This window comes from Rhincodon typus, chromosome 17, assembly GCF_021869965.1.
Source record: "Rhincodon typus isolate 14 chromosome 17, sRhiTyp1.1, whole genome shotgun sequence".
NCBI lineage: Eukaryota > Metazoa > Chordata > Chondrichthyes > Orectolobiformes > Rhincodontidae > Rhincodon > Rhincodon typus.
Window position 1 is genome coordinate 29268756 of NC_063348.1, and position 16955 is coordinate 29285710.

Below are 16955 nucleotides of genomic sequence, written 5' to 3' on the forward strand. Positions count from 1 at the left end.
CTTGGTCAGGCTGCTCAAAACTCACTGACACAATTCCCTCCACCTAGCAGACTGGGGTGGCACATAACTAGAGGCGATAGTAACTAACTGGAGCAGAAGAGCCACTTATGCGGGTTTTTCACCTCCATGGTGGAGACAGTGTTGACCATTGTTGGAAGGACTACTGTTGAGGCCACAGCTACAGGTTGTGCAAAAATACAGGGAAAACTAAACAAACTATCATTTGAATTCATAGCAACAGCCAGATACTAACACAGTGCACAATGTTAAAGCAAGGATCTCCATTTACTGAGAAACCAGGCACAGAAGCAAGGGCAGCAGGAGAGGATAACTCAGGTGCCATTTCCTAGAGGGTGAGTTTGCACTATCAACTTCCTGGGGGTTACCATTGATCAGAATCAGAGCTGAATTAGCCAAATAAATACAGGGTACAATGGCTACAAGAGGCTAGGAATCCTGTAGCGAATAACTCACTTCCTGACTCCCCAAAGCCTGTCCATCATCTATAAGGCACATCAGGAATGTGATGGAATACTCACCACTGGTCTGGATCAATACAACTCCAACAATACCTAAGAAGCTTGTTATCATCAGGACAAAGCAGCCTGCTTGACTGGCACCATATCCACAAACATCCATTCCCTCCACTGCCAATGCTCAAAAGCGATAGTGTGTACTATTTACAAGATATATTGCAGAAATTCACCAAGGCTCCTTAGAAAGCGCCTTCTAAACATCTAGCTATTTCCATCTAGAAGGACAAGGCAGGAGATGCATGGGAAGACCACCACCTGCAAGTTCTCCTCCAAGTCACTCACCATCCTGACTTGGAAATTTATCACTGTTCTTTCACTGTTGCGGAGTCAAAATCCTGGAATTCTCTCCCTAACAGCATTGTGGCCCAACTTACAGCACAAGAACTGCAGTAGTTCAAGAAGGCAGCTCACCACTGTATTCACAAGGGCAACTAGGGATAGGCAATAAATGCTGGCCCAGCCAGAAACATCCACAATCCCATGAATTAATAATAAAGAAAACTCAAGGTTCTGCAGTAGAGTAATCAATTAGTGCCTCAGATAAGCCAGGTGACAGACGAAGGCTGAGATAACAAGGTGTAGAGCTGGATGAACACAGCAGGCCAAGCAGCATCAGAGGAGCAGGAAAGCTGACGTTTCGGGTCTGGACCCTTCTTCAGAAAATAGACGAAGACTGATGCCTTTCCACACTCAAATGTTTTAGGCACTAAAATAACTTGTCAGAGAGCATGGGAGCTGGGCTTTGAGCTAATCCTTATGGTGTGAAGTTGCTCAATTTGTGCAAACTAAGCTCATCATAGAAATTTAAATCTTATCCATTTATGTCTAAGTACCATTTACTATGATGTACCAACTGTTAATTGCTGCCTATCAACATCTCAGGCACTGAAAATGAATCATTGTGGGTGTGAAGTTTAATTTCTTTCATGTTTTAATTGTTAGGTATATTAAATTTGTAATATTTTAAAATGTTTGTTTACTTTTACTGTGTGTATGTTGTTCCTTTGCTTCGTATAATCTTTCTTTTCCTCATTTTGTTTCTTATTCTGTGCCTCAATAATTCTCACTAATTTACATTTCCTCTTAGCCCTTAGCCCTGTTTGCTTCATAGTCTTTCAACCTGATTTGCAGTAAGATACACAGTTGCTCACTTTGTCCCAAATGCTGGTTCTTATTTCACCATTACCAGGTTGCACTTTCAGAACTTGCCTTGCAAAAAACTTAAAAGCTAAATGTTCAAAAGGTAGGGTCTAACATGTCTTAGATTCACTTCTATATCAAATTACGCTCTATTATATATGACCTTTCAAAAGTCAAAGTGTACTTCATTGTTCATTACAGATGTAATTTTATTTTTGCTTTTGTTACAGTTGCTGCACTCCTGTGGTTTACTGTTCTCGAGGACATAACAGTATGTCATACTGAGGCAATTTTGTCTTCTCCATTTTATTAATAGGAGAAGCAACAAATCAACTTTAGCCATCCCAGCCCATTTTCTGAATTTCACAAATACCAAAGAATTTTGCTTGAGGTATTTGCTTATTCCTTGATATATCTTACCAATTCTGTGTAAAGCAAATGTGAAATTAGCTGCATAAGAAATCTAATCAGTTTTCTGTCAATCAACACAGCAGGACAATGCTGAAACAAAATATCAATGAGCCAGTGCAGATGAAGTACATGAGTCCTATTCCATTTCATTTTAGAAAGAATATTTTAGTAATACCTCTCAACAAAATAATAAGATTTTGATTAAATGCTTCCATGTGGTATTATTAACCTTCTACATATCTCCTACCACAACATGCCAACTGTTCTTTTTTTATATGGCCTCCCTACCATTTACTCGTTATAAACTCAAAAGCAGCTATAATCATATTTATGGAAATGGCCACTCCTTATCGCCATTGTTGTCTCACAAAGCTTTATAATTACTCTTAATCATTTCCTTCCACTGGTATCTTAAATATCATTTGCAGCTTACTTTCTCATTGGTAACAGTGGTCAAATTCTATTCTGAAGATAGTTTGATAGATCAAGACTATCCATTTTGTGATTTAAATGTGGGGGGGGGGAGGCAGGCTTTTCAGTGGCGACTAATTCTGTCCCCGTCAACAAGAAAGCTCATTGGATCACGCTCAGTCAGAATGTCAAGAACTGATTAGTAAGCTTCTCGGTGAAATACAGACCTTAATGTTGAAACCCCATTGTACCAGAAACTGCCTTTTCAATCCCTCAAATCATCGCAGCCTTCAGGGGATCTAATGCCAAGGAGGTAAGTCTTTTTCTTCTGGGTGTCATGATAAGGAGGAGGTCAGAGAGTTGGCAGCAACGACAGGGGTTGGCTTTCAGCGACCACCCTAATATCCCCATTCTGGATCTCAATAGTTTACAGAATAGAGTAAAAGGAATGCCCCTCTCAACCTAGCAGACAGGTTGCCCTGGTTTCCCAGCTGAGATACCAACTGCTCTTCTGGCCTGTTAGAAAGGCAGATGATTAAGCCTTTGGAGAGTTGAGACCCTTAAATAGTTATTCATTGGCCACTTGAGGGACTTCATTGGTGGCGAGTTGAGATGGTCCCCAGTAGATTTTTAGGATTGAGCGTACTCTACAGGTAATTTGTACCAAACTTCAGTAGTGCGGTGGCACTGCTGGCGGATTTGTTAAAAAACACATGAAATTTCAGTGGACAGAACAATACCAGGAGGCAGATGAGAATTTAAAAGCAGGGTTAACCACGACACCAATTTTAGCCACGCCAAATTTCTTGAAAATCTTTAAAGCCACCATCGACGCAAGCGATGTAGGGGTTGGAGCTGTGTTGTTACAGGAGGATGATTGTGGAATTGAAAAGCCAATCAAGTTTTTCAAAAAAACTCAATGTCCACCAGAAATAAATATTTAACTATTGAAAAAGAGTTATTGAGTTTGATAATGGCCTTACAACATTTTAATATTTACGTTGCAAACAATGCATCAGAGACAATTGTGTATACCAATCACAATCCTTTTGACATTTCTAGAAAGATTTAAGAACAAGAACACCAGATTATTTTGTTGGAGTCTTATGTTACAATATTTAATTTACAGATTGTACATATTGCAGGTCATGAAAATATTATTGCGGAAGCTTTATAAAGGGCTTAAAAGAAAAACTGTTTATATAAGATAGAAACAATTGTGTTCAATGCTGTATTATAAAGAATTGATATGAGATGTGTAACTCTAGATTAATGATATATAGATATAGTAATATAATGGAGTTAAGGTTGTAAAAAGAAAAAAAGTGAAGCCATCTTTTCATAATGATGGTTCATTTTTTTCTTAAGAGGGGAGGTTTGTGACATTTAGTAGAGTATTTGTGGATTGGAAGACAGGACGTTAGAATTTGATGCTCGTAAAATATTGGTGTTCGTAAAATGCTAAGGGGAAAGCAGTGTGTGGTCCCTTTAAAAGATGGTGAGCTTTTTCTATGCTTAGAGATTCCAAAAGGATATCTGTGGGCAGCAACTTATGGGTTTGCAGTTGCACAGAGAACCTGAATTTTAAAAAATTGTATCAAAAAGCTGTACAGTCAGCAGGCCAAGCAGCAGTTTTGTTTTGTTATCAAGACAACAAGTTTTGAATTTAGCCAATTAATTTGAACCAGGCACTTAGATACCAAAAACAAATTAAATTTAAATCTGATAGTTTTGACAACATAGGACCAATTCTACTGTAAGAAATATTGGTATTTCATCATGGGTATAAAAGGGGCAGTTGGGCAAAGACAGGAGAGCGAACTGCCATCTGCAAGAGTTAATAGCTCTCAAGAGAGAATCGCTAGCTCTCACAGTCTTCTCTAAGTTTTAGAGAAAACACCATCTAAATCAAAAGTACCTAGAGCCCAGTAGTTAATATACCTGAAAGAAGGCGTATGGTGTGTTGGCTTTCATTGGCAAGGGAATTGAGTTTAAGAGCCTCGAGGTTATGCTGCAGCTATATAAAACCTTGGAATATTGTGTTCAGTTCTGGTCGCCTCATTATAGGAAGGATTTGGAAGCTTTAGAGAGGGTGCAGAGGAGATTTACCAGGATGCTGCCTGGACTGGAGGGTACGTCTTAGGAGGAAAGGTTGAGGGAGCTAGGGCTTTACTCACTGGAACGAAGAAGGATCAAAGGTGACTTGATAGAGGTGTACAAGATGATGAGAGGCATAGATAGAGTGGGTAGCCAGAGAATTTTTCGCAGGGCGAAAATGGCTATTACAAGGGGGCATAATTTTAAGGTGATTGGAGGAAGGTATAGGGGAGATGTCAGAGGTAGGTTCTTTACACAGAGAGTGGTGGGTGCGTGGAATGCGCTACCAGCGGTGGTAGTGGAGTCAGATACATTAGGGACATTGAAGCGATTCTTGGATAGGCACATAGATGATAGTAATATATAGGGTATGCAGGGTAATTTGATCTTAGAGTAGGGTAATAGGTCAGCACAACGTCATGGGCCGAAGGGCCTGTACTGTGCTATACTGTTCTATGTTCTATAACAATATGCTAATACCTATTGTGTAAATAGTGTTAAATTGGTACTTAGTGCTAAGGAAGTATTCCAGCAAGAAAAGACTACATAGCTGATTAAGCCTGTTTTTGTCAACATATTGTGCTAATGTAAACCTTTCTAAATCCTTCCTCTTTACCTAATCTCTTCATGATGGCAGTGACCACATTAAAAACATCCATGAAGAGGAAATTGAGCTTTATCTTTGCTTCTACCCCCATCCCCACCCTACACAAGTAAGTGAGGAAAAACTAAAAGGGAAAGCTCCAGGAATTACATGATTCCAGAAAACACGATTCCTATAGTCATTAAAGATGTATTCTAACTTCCATCTGTCAACATTTTGTAAGTATGTTGTTTTTGAATGCATTTATGATGTTTTCTGGAGTACCTGGAGTAATTCTTCCCTAACATGTTCCTCAGAGCATTTGATCACTCATATTTATGCTGAGTCTACAACTTACAATTTTATATCTAGTTTCCATTGAATGCTAAATAAAAACCAAATAAACTGCGGATGCTGTAAATCAGAAACAAAAACAGAAATTGCTGGAAAACCTCAGCAGGTCTGGCAGCATTTGTGGAGAGAAATCAGAGTTAACATTTCAGGTCAAGTGACCCTTCTTCAGAACATTCCTCCGATTTCTAAATTTCTACTAAACCCTTCCTAATCATGTACCCATCCAGATGCCTTTTTACTGTTGTAAGTGCACTAGCTTCCATTACCTTCTCTGGCAGCTCAATCCATACACACATGAAAAAGTTGCCCCTTTTGTCCCTTTTAAATCTTTCCCCTCTCACCTTAAACCCATGCCCTCTGGTTTTGGACTCCTCTAGCCTGGAGAAAAGACCTTGGCTATTCACTCTATCTATGCCCCTCATGATTTTATAAACCTCTATAAGGTCACCCCTCAGCCTCTGACACTCCAGGGAAGATAGCCCCATCCTATCCAGCCTCTCCCTATAGCTCAAACCTTCCAACCCTGGCAACATCCTTGCAAATCTTTTCTGAAGTCTTTCAAGTTTCACAACATCTTTCCTATTGCAGGGAGACCAGAATTGAATGCAGTATTCCAAAAGTGGTCTAACCAATGTACAGCCGCAATATGACCTCCCAACTCCTACACTATTTAAATTAAAATTGGAGTTGATGTCGCAGCTTTCAGGGAGTCTGTGAGCATTGAACCATCTATTAAAGGGAATTATTCTCATTTGAAGGTTTTTTAAAATCAATTACAATTGTATACAACAAAGAAGATAAACCTAGTTTTTTGGATGAAGACAGAGGAAAATGAAAAACAGAACAAAAGCTACATCAGTGCTTTGTGAAAACAAGCACATTTCCTGCAGAACTGTTTGAAGCAAATCTTGTCTTCTGGATGAATAACCAATGCAGCTGGTGATTTTGAAGTTCTGGCATGATTTACAATTTGCTGTTAAAGCAGGAAAATACCAAATAGACATCCTAAAACAGCTGGCAGGATTATGTCTCAAGGCCACTTTGCAGGGATTAAGAGTTAATTTTGGTTGAAGGAATTGGCCTCATTGTTTCTGACACAATCCCATAAGCACCTACTTTATCCATTTTATTTGAATGTTCAAGCTGCATATTGTACTAGTTATAAGGGCTGAGTGCTTTGGCAACTTAGGAACATCAGCAATTATAGTATACACTCAGGTAAAAGCTGAGATTCTGAGGCCAAACTTTTAGGCAAAAAGTTACAAGTTCACTTTTACACAAGTAATACATTTGTGGGCTTCAAAAACTACTTTGTTGCTGGCCATGGTGCTGAATTTGCAGCCCCAACCAAATACAGGCATTTCTAACATCTAAATGAGAAACGAACAATTGTGAAAGAGAGACTAATTAGACTGCTTCTACCAATCCTGCTGTATATAAAAGCTCAAAGCTGTGAAAATGGAGGATTTTGGGGCCAAAAGTCAGGGCTTGACTCATACACACAATATATGAAAAGCTCACAATTTTCATTCTTCCACAAAATCAACCATTGTTTCAACATACATGGTATGTTCAGGGCTTGCTTTTGATTAGGCTGTCTGGTGGGGATCCTAAATTAATGAACAAGAGCTATCTTCTATTATTTTTCCAATCGTTCGAGTTACTCAATCTTTTTCTCCTGAATGCAGAGATCTCTATGACTCTATAATACCACTGGTTGAATGGTGAAAGAGAAACATCTCATGTAGGGATGAAGCTTAACCCAACAAGTGACCTAGTTACAAAACAAAAATAGACACCATACCACTACTCCAACATCTAGCACTGTTCAACTTGCCTTGCACAGTACGTGATTCCAAATAGAAGTGAACACTGTAATTTTGTGAAGAACATGAGAAATGACAAATTTGCTCATTGAAGCTCACTCTTCCAGAACTTCAACTGTCCCCTTGCAAAATCTGGTCCCATCATCTGGAATGGAATTCATTATTTTTGTTTCTAGTACCTTGCAAATTATTCTAAATGTTTAGCATGATGAGTAAAATGGTATTAATAAGAGCAACAAAACAGAAATTGCTGGAAAAGCTCAGCAGGTCTGGCAACATCTGTGAAGGAAGAAACAGAGTTAATGTTTCGGGTCCGGTGACCCTTTCTCAGACCCTTCCCCAGAGCAATGTTCATTGGCTCCTATCTTACACAGGCTGGAAGTAAGTCATCACTTTCAGTATGAATCTCATTTACAAAATGGTTTTACCAAATAGACCACAGATAAAGTTATTGAAAAAGCAGACAACAAATTTGCCATAGGACTCTTATATACTACCTCTTTATAAGACACCACTTCTCTTTTAACTCTTAATAACATATCATAATCAACAAATCACAATTTTTGCATAACACAATTGAATTCCATTTTGCATAATCTTTCCTTGCTCTTTTGGATATTTCTACATTTTCTTCCATGGATCCTACTCTGAGGTTTTGATGATTGTGCAGGAATTCTAAATGCATGCTTTAAAGCTATCACCTTCTCCAATTGTAAATGTAAGGTAAAATTAAGGGAAATTCACTGCAGTATATTTCTGTATTACAAGTAGGCATGCTTCTTAATGTAGAGACAGTTGGTCTCCATGCATTTCTGTGTAACGAGCTGACCTTTTGGTTTCGCCTTTTTCTCCTTCTTGAGGCTGGCAGCTTGTGAACCTGTAGCTGAGGACTTTGATTTTTTAGTAGGCTTTGGAGCTTGCACATCTGTTACAACCTGTACATCCTCATGTTCGGATTCTTGCACTGCTGTGTTAAATATAAGGATAAAACAGACAAAGAAAGAGAGAGAAAGAGAGATAAGAAGAAACAGAAACAGCTGAAATGAGAATAAAGCGGAGGGAAATCATTCAGAGAAAAACCAAACAGTGAAATACTTTTAATAGGTTCTAGCCAAAGAAGAAATGTCTATTTCAAACCATACCTCTCCTTCATAATCAGAGAACATGAAAGAATATCTTGTAAAAGGCACAAAGCAATCATGTATTATGTTTATTCCTTTACAATTAAGTTTATTAGCCCAGATATAACCAAAGTACTTGTCCTGTAGTGTGACCAGCTCAATATTTTCCTGCAATGTGAAATTGGAATGATATCCCTATCTAAAAGATGAAATACCCTGAAACATTTTTTAATCAGAAGTTAAAAGTCTGAAAGTAGTTACAACTTGGAAATTAACAATGTAGAAAAATTTCTCAAGGCTCTTCAAAAAGCCTTCATCAGGCAAAATTAAAAATTAAACCAAAAGAGAAGATATTAAGAGTGAGAGTTGTCTTTAAGTAGGGTCTGAAGAGAGAGAAGGTTAGTGCATACCTGAATGGATTTAGGCCCAGACTTCCAAAATATGAGGCAGCAATGACTGCAAGTTGGGTAAAGGGTATAGGGGATGGGATTCCAGAAGAGGGTAGAATCAGAGGAATAGGGAGTCAGAAGGGCTTTGCAAGATAAAGTGAGTTTACAACAATAGGCAACGTCAAGGATGACAATTTTAGATTGGAAACATCAAGAGGTGGGCGATTAATGCAGTAGAAGAGAAAAGCAATTGATGAATGGGACTTGATGCAGGTAAAATGGGACAAAGGCTCAAAGGTTTGGAGGCTGCAAGGAATTTGTTGCAATAATCAAGACTGAAAGGAACAAAGGCTTGAATGATTCCAACAAGAGATAAGTTTTGATATAGAAAGAGGTAGATGATGTTGGAGAGTTCGATGTAGATAGTTGTGATATAGAGCTTATGTAGTCATAAAATCAGTGCTGAATTCAAAAAGACACCATGACAAATATTCTAATTTGGTCAAGGCAATGGCTGAGAAGAGGAAGATGAAATTGGTTGTAAGTGTACAAACTGTAGGAGCAACTAAAGCAATGATTCTCTCCAGCTGTGAACCGGTGGAAACTGCAGTTTATTGGACTGGATGCAGTATAGATTGTCAGCCAACACAGGGGAGTTGTTGAGATACATAGTACACAATGGAGCTTGATATCATTTTGAAAGTGATCTGTTGTTGATTGATGGCACCACCAAAGTTTGGTAGGTAGTTAGAGGAAGAATGAAGGATTAATCTTTGGAGGTAACAATGTGGGGCTGGCAAGAGATGCCACTTTGGGAAATGTTCAAGCCGCAATTGGATAGTTAAAAATGGAACAAAGTGAAGGTAGTCATATTGAGGTGAACATTAGAAAGAATATCTTGGAGGAAGGTAGTTTAGCCGGTGTGTCAAAAGGTGCAAAGATGATGAGGAGGGATGATACATTATGGGTATAGCCATAAAGAACATCAATTGTAACTTTGTTTAGAGCTGTTATAGGACTATGGCAAGATCTAAAACATGATTAGATACATTCAAATCTGGAGCTGCGGGAGAGATAAAACTAGATTTGGGAAAAAAGCATATTAAAAAGGCTTTGGAGAGGATAGAGAGGCTGGAGGTGGGGCAGTGGATCTACCAGGAGATGTCAGGGATTGCTTTTTGAGGTGATTAGAAATAATCCCTTCTCACCAAAACCAATATAATCTAGCATACAGGCCAGAAAGGAAGTCTGGAAGGAAGGAAGGTGAGCAGTATAGTTGGTTTGGGTCAAAGGAACAGACATTGAAACAGCCAAAAGAGTGTGAGGAGAGATAGAGTTGTACTCAGTTGTATCAATACTCAGTTCTATGAATTGCTACAAAGTCTCAACAAAAAATGAAACTGAACGCACCACCGAGCATTGACCTAGGCACCAGAAAAGACAATAGCAGAAACAGCCCTGTCAACCCTGCAAATCCTCCTTACTAACATGCGGGGGCTAGTGCCAAAATAGGGAGAGCTGTCTCACAAACTAGTTGACCAACAGCCTGGCATAGACATACTCACAGAATCATACCTTACAGACAATGTCCCAAATACCACCATCACCATCTCTGGATACTTCCTTTCCCAGGAGGGCATGCCAGTGGCAGCACCAGACATACCTAAAAATGAGGTGTCAATCTGTGAAGCCCCCAAACTGGAATGCTTGCACGCCAAACAGTATTTGCAAAAAGTGATTGACAGAACTAAGTGATCCAACAACCAATGGATCAGATCTAAGCTACACAGTCTTGTCATTCTAGTCATGAATAGTGTTAGTCATTTAAACGACCTTGTGGAGGAGGAGGCTCCACAAATATCCCCATCCTCAATGATGGAAGAGCCCAGCACACTAGTGCAAAAGATAAGACTGAAGCATTTGCAGCAATCTTCAGCCAGAAGTGCAGAGTGGATAATCCATCTCGGCCTCCTCCAGTCATTCCCAGCATTATAGATACCAGTGTTCAGCCAACTAGATTCACTCCACATGATATCAAGAAATGGTTAGAGGCACTGGATACTTCAAAGGCTATGGGTCCTGACAACATTCCAGCAATAGCACAGAAGACCTGTGCTCCAGAACTTGCTAATCCCCTAGCTAAGCTCTTTCAGTATAGTTGCTACACTGTGGAAAATTTCCCAGATATGTTCTATATACTAAAAGCAGGACAAATCCAACCTGCCAATTACAGCCCCATCAGTCCACTCTTTATCATGTAAAGTGATGGAAGGTGTCATCAAGCAGCTCTTGCTCAGCAATAACCTGCTCAGAGCCACTCAGCTCCTAATCTAATTATAGCCTTGATTCAAACATGGAAAAAGAGCTGAAATTCAGAGGTAAGGTGAGAGTGACAGCCCCTGACATCAAGGAGCACTAGCAAAACTGGAATCAAAGGGTATCAGGGGGCAAACTCTCCACTGTTTGGACACATAGGGAGATGATTGTGGTTGTTGGAGGTCAATCATCTCAGGACATCTCCACATGAGCTCCTCAGGATAGTTGTAGACCCAACTGTTTTCAGCTGCTTCATCAATGACCTTCCCTCCATCATAAGGTCAGAGGTAGGGATGTTCGCTGATGACTGCACAATGTTCAGCACCATTCATGACTCCTCAGATACTGAAGCAGTCCATGTTCAAATGCAACAAGGTCTGGACAAAATCCAGGCTTGGGCTGACAAGTGGCAAGTAACATTTGCACCACACAAATGCCAGTCAATGACCATCTTCAACAAGAGAGAATCTAATCATCATTCCTTGACATTCAATGGTGTTACCATCATTGAAACCCCACTAACAACATCGTGGGAGTTATCATTGACCAAAAACTCAACTGGACTCGTCATATAAACACAGTGGCTACAAGTGCAGTTCAGAAGCTAGGAATACTGCAGCAAGTAACTCACCTCCTGACTCCCCAAAGCCTGTCCACAATCTACAAGGCACAAGTCAGGAGTGTGATGGAATACTCCCCACTTGCCTGGAAGAATGCAGCTCCAACAACACTCGAGACATTCAACAGCATCCAGGACAAACCACTCTGCTTGATTGCCACCACATCTACAAGCATTCACTCCCTCCACCGCCAATGTTCAGTAGCAGCAGTGTGTACTATCTACAAGGTGCACTGCAGAAATTCACCTAAAATTCTTAAACAGCACCTTTCAAACCAACAATCATTTCCACCTCGAAGGACAAGGGCAGCAGGTATATGGGAACACTATCACCTACAAGTTCACTTCCAAGCTACTCAGCCTCCTGACTTGGAAATATATCACCATTCCTTCACTGTCGCTGGGTCAAAATCTTGGAATTCCCTCCTTAAGGGCATCTTGGGTGAACCCACAGCAGGTGGACTGCAGTGTTTCAAGAAGGCAGCTCACCACCACCTTCTCAAGTGTAACTAGGGACAGACAACAAATGTTGGCCAGCCAGCGCCACTCACATCCCATGACTGAATTTAAAAAAGATAGTATAAAGTAGAGAATTATGAAGGCTCAAATTTTCATGTTGCTAGGTCGCACAGTGGTTCAGTAGTTAACACTGCTGCCTCACAGCTCAAGGTACCTGGGTTCAATTCCAGCCTTGGGCAACTGTCTGTGTGGAGTTTACACATTCACCCCATGTCTGCATGGGTTTTCTCTGAGTGCTCCAGGTTCCTCCCACAGTCCAAAGATGTGCAGGTTAGGTGGATTGGTCACACTAAATTGCCCATAGTGTCCAGGGATGTATAGGCTGGGTGGATTAGCCATGGGAAATGCTGGGTTACAGGGATAGGGTAGGTGGTGGACCTGGGTGGGATGCTCTTCAGAGGGTCGATGGGATGAATGGTTTGCTTCCATACTGTACAGATCCTATGATTCTGGACAGGCTCTTCGTCATGACAAAAATTGCAAAAAAGGCTCAAATCCTAACTAATGCCTCTAAAAACAGCAGCTACAATATTCTGTAGAGTGTCAGGGGAAGGAGAAGTGGAGATGGATTCTAATGTATACATTTGTGATTCATAAAAGCAACTGCACATAGCAACTCACAATTGTTTCATATTGATCACATTTTCACAAGTGGGATGCTCAAATCATGACTTGTTACCTTTAGATCAGGTCAGGGAAGGTCTAAAACTGCTGGGGTACTTTGGAGAAATCTTTTTAGAGGGTAAAGGTACACTTTTAAATTTGGTTGTTGGAGACCTTTGGGAGGGCAGGTGCCTTTTGGGAGAGGTCAAGTGCCTTCAGAGACAGTAAAAGTAGACAAAAATGTGTAACATGAATAAACCGATTAGAACTGTCAAGCTAAGCTGTCATGAGAACAATCGAGGTAGCAGTCCTGCAGCTGTACAGTTGACATGGAATTTAAAATCTCTGCCTTTTAGATGTTTGAAAAACCTGTCTGCAGTGTTAGAAGATATAAATGCTTGCAATTCATTCTTTTGACATGAGTAGGAGGGCCTTCATTGCAAGATCAGTACAGCACAACTGATTTCACAATCTTTTACTATTACAGTCAGTTCACTGTTAGATTGACAGTTCCAAATCATTCTAAATTCTTTGAAGTGGAACAATGAGTTCAGATGCTTGTTTTGTAAGCTATTAAAGCAAATTAAATGTTTTCCTATAAATTACTTCATGCTTTTTTTTTAATAGCAAATTCAGCAATACATATTTAGAGCTTTATTTAATCTCTGCTCACATCCTGAGGTCTTCCCACTGTGTGAGTTGGTGTGGGTAATTGTATGGGTAAATGGATTGACATGAGTTGGCATGGGGACTAGAAAGGGTCAGAAGGGCATACATTGGCATAGAATATAAGAAGCCATGGGGTGGTTATATGAGGATACATTGGCACTGATGACATGAGGGACCTTGGAGGATGGTGAGTGGGTTGCTTGCAGTGAGTTTGCATGAGATGGCCGAGATGAGGCATGAGGAATGTGTGGGGAGGACAGGTGGACTGTTTCTGGTTTATTGTATTTTTACATTGCTTTGACAAAGTGCTGGGTGCAATGAGGCGAGTCTCCCAGCTAGTCCACCTCTCCATCCAGCAGCCTCTAAACTCTTTTCAAGATTATTTGCCACAATTCCTATTATCACCCACCCAGAATGAAAATCTAACCTTCTGAGTACTTCTTTTCCCAAGTCAGTTTTGAAGAACTGGGAATTGTCCTGATTCGGTGCTCCTGACCTAAGAGCTAAAGTTTTTATTTATTGTCAATGATTATCCCAATTTGCAATAAATGAAAATGACTTTAAAAAGTTATATGCAGTCTCATTTACTAATATTGGTTATATTAAAATTCAAAATAAACCTTTTTAAATGTAGCTATTACTATCCTCACATTATAAAGAACAGCTTAGTTTTGAAAACCAGAAGAAGTGCTATAAATCAGAAACGAAAACAGAAGTTGCTGAAAAAGCTCAGCAGGTCTGGCAGCATCTGTGGAGAGAAATCAGAGTTAATGTTTCAGGTCCGGCAACCCTTCCTCAGATGCTGCCGGACCTGCTGAGTTTTTCCAGCATTTTTTGTTTTTGTAGCTTAGTTTTGAAGCCTCATTGAAGGACTGCAATTTGCCCGAATTTGTCCAAAGGCTGGGTCGGTTATGTGGGTGGGGTCACCCTTTACAGCAATTTGTTTTAGACTAGTGCAAAAGATCACCGAAACTCAATTTCTACTGAATGTATTGTAGTCACAATTCTGCAATCTGTTAGCAGTGCTATGTTTTATTTCTGGAAAATTACACTGAGAAAACTGATCCTACCCAACAGAAATTCTTACCCTTGATCAAAATATTAATTCACACCTTGGGTCTACTATCCTGTGAATTCAATCTTTTTAATATTAAGTTTACTTCAAAAGTAACATTTTTATTTAAAGTAACATTTTCAACATATACCATGGACCAGTTAGAAACAGTTAGAAATTTCAAACATGATAAAATGACCATTGACACAGCCATTATAATAAAAATCAAATGAACATATTGCAATTATTTGTTTATTTTTGCAAGTCACAAATTATATTTGCACACAAACAGATTTCATTATGAAATGTTCATAGAATACCAACACATTGTCATTTGAACTTGCAATTCATGCACTATTCAAGAACATTTGCAATAACGTTTTGTTTTCACTCAAACTTTAGACGAGAGTTATACCTCACACATAACACGCCTGCCAATCAAAAGGAAGATCTTAGTAAGTTATTTAGAAGGTATTTAAAAGCAGCTGAATCGGCGGTAAGCAGAGACCTTTATTCATGGCTGTCAAACCTTTGGGATAAATTGTAACACCCCACTCTCCCTGAATTAGTACATACAGAAAGCAGACCACAACACTTTGGCTGACTTTGATGCAGGGGTCTCACAACATGCTGGAAGTGTCGGACCACCACAAACTCAGCAGAATATCTGCTGGCAGCCAGCATATTAAATGATTCCATAGTAGGAGCATTAGGATAGCTTTTATCTTGAAACAAAACACAACCACCAAGGGGCAGCATTGTGCTAGTGCAAAATATCAACATAATACATTACAGTGAAGAGCTGTATGGGATTTGAAAATTGTGTCAGTGTGTATTTCACATTTTGTGACTGTTAATATTGCACACAATATAAGATGGCAATTCATGTTATATAAAGAACTTTGCATGAAAGAGGTCTGGAAATGTTAAGTTACAAAGTTGAATTGTCCTTTGCTTGAAAAAAATGAAACTGATGAAGCCATGGCATTTCTTGCCTTGAAGAAGTGTGTGGCACACTAGTTTTTCATTCTGCATTGTTGGTCCTGCAGCTAATTTTTTTTTATCGGCCCATTCACCCTCTTACTTGGAATGGCTTTGCCAATCTATTCATCAATCTACACACACAGGCCTCGCAACAGTGTGAATGTGCAGAAGGGTGAAGGGAAGAGAAATTGCTGTAGGTATTTTGAAATCCAGATGGTAAATTCAGGAATAATTCTGCCTGTTGCACGAGATTTTTTTGTACCTGCATTCTGCTTCGACTTGTGGTTTCATCTAGGTATCACAGCCACGGCTGCTGCAAAGGGATCCATTCTTTATTCACCTGCAATGCTACGTAGCCAACCATCATGGTGCCACAAATGACAGAAATTGCACTGCATCTACCTTGCTACATGCTGCACATTTGTTTTTTTTTATACATATATTGCTTATTGCAACCTAGTAAATATGGAGCACCATCAGACCTTGAAAACCTGTTTCTCACCAGAGTAGAGATGTCTCCTTCCTTCTAGTTAAAAATAAATTACTGAGGCCTGAATCTTTTAAGTTGCTTACAATAATTTAATTCACCAACTATGCCACTCAGGCCATCACTCCCCCTTCTAGCAGCAATGGGTGTAGCTTTTTCCAATGAGAGTTGACAATATCACAAGGCTCCTACATTTACATTTGTGTTAAGCTGAAGTTAGTGCCAGTTTATCGAGGGACGGCTTAAGTCCTGTCATATATACTTCCAATGAGAATTCCATTAAGAAGGAGGGCATACATTTAAGCAGTACTCAAGGTACTTTTGATATTAGCTTGGCAAGTCCTCATGGAACTAAAGAGCCTTTTCTTGGTTTCGGCTGTTCTTTGAAAGCTGAAAAAGCTCAAATAAATTTAACTAGGCTAAATATTACATAAATTATTAAACACCAGTACAGCAATCATTTCAAAAGAAATCTGGGATAATTTATCCATCAGCAATTTACAAAATAAAAACAAACTGGAATAAATAAAAAATCTCAATAGAATTGAGACAACAAGGTGCAGGGCTGGATGAACACAGCAGGCCAAGCAGCATCATAGGAGCAGAGAGGCTGACGTTTCGGGCCTAGACCCTTCATCAGAAAAGGGGGAGGGGAAGGGGGTTTTGAAATAAATAGGGAGAGAGTGGGAGGCGGATAGAAGAGGGATAGAGGAGAGGATAGGTGGAGAGGAAACAAACAGGTCGAAGAGGCGGGGATGGGGCCAGGAAAGGTGAGTGTAGGTAGGGAGTTAGGAAGGGGATAGGTCAGTCCAGGGAGGACGGACAGGTCAAGGGGG

At 39.8% G+C, this 16955-nt stretch overlaps 1 protein-coding gene across 1 annotated transcript in view; it reads right to left on the reverse strand.

Annotated features, from left to right (window-relative positions):
* Window positions 1–16955, reverse strand: part of tub (TUB bipartite transcription factor) — a 113394-nt gene that overhangs the window by 46054 nt on the left and 50385 nt on the right. The gene's annotated exons all lie outside the window — the stretch shown is intronic.